The sequence below is a fragment of the Mustela lutreola genome, chromosome 13, assembly GCF_030435805.1.
Source record: "Mustela lutreola isolate mMusLut2 chromosome 13, mMusLut2.pri, whole genome shotgun sequence".
Classification (NCBI taxonomy): domain Eukaryota; kingdom Metazoa; phylum Chordata; class Mammalia; order Carnivora; family Mustelidae; genus Mustela; species Mustela lutreola.
Window position 1 is genome coordinate 79913659 of NC_081302.1, and position 1061 is coordinate 79914719.

The following is a 1061-nucleotide window of genomic DNA, read 5'->3' on the forward strand; positions in this document are numbered from 1 at the left end:
CCATTTCTTCATTGCAACCAGAATGGCGAGATGTGTGAGACCTTGTGGATGGAATAAGGTGGTGTCTGGGCCCAGCTTGCTTCCCAGAGCAGAAAGCCGGGACCTAGCTTCCTGGTTTTCAGCCATCCTCCCTAACTGATGTCTGGGAACTCAGAAGCATTCGGGCCCTAGCTGGTCTTCTGGGGACCCCCAGGATCCTGAGATCATGCTGTCACACCTGGGATATCGCCCCGCTTCACCGCTTGAACACTTTTAAGCCAGGAATGTCCCCCACTAAGTCTTTCAATCATGCACCTGGTTGTCCATAGAAACTTTGCAGTAGGCCCCTTCAGGTAGGTGCCTCCCCTCGGCTGTATCCATAGCTGTATCACACTCACAACTGGTTCCCATCCAGGCCCCTCGGGCTCTGAAGCTGCGGCAGGCACCACAGTGGGAGCTAGAGGTAGCTCTTGAGGTGGTTCAGCATCTTCTTCTGAGGTTGGGGCTGTCGGTCCAAGAAGAGAAAGTATCAATCCAATGATTGACTTTTCATGTCCCTCCTAAATCAAGGAAAATTTCCCCACCATTCAATGTTCTCTGAGTCCAGGAAGCAATCCCTAGAGGGTCTCCCCTGATAGCAGGTCATGGGCACAGGGATCTGAGGCTACTCCTTACTCCCGGCCCACCAGATAACGCAGGCCAGCTCTGGGCGGCCTCCGCTGTTCCCTGCACAGGTCTATATCAGCCACCCCCTGTCCTCCTCAGATCAGCATCTCTCTGGTTCTCCTCCCTCTACACCTCCCCCTGCTTGTGCTCTTTTCCCTCTAATAGATAAATAAAATCCTAAAATAATACATAAAAGCTTGAGCATCAAAGTGAACCTTGAGGCCTTCAAGACCTGGCCAGAAACACCCTCCTGTGTGTATTTCCTTGTCATCTTTCCTCTTGTGCTGATGGCATCAGAGGTGCATGTCATCCCAAGGAGGGAGAGGGCCGATGGTGGAGAGACTCTGGGCTCCTGAAGAACACAGAAAGGATATCAGTCTCCAATCTGAAGATCCACTCAGCACTGTCAAGGGGGG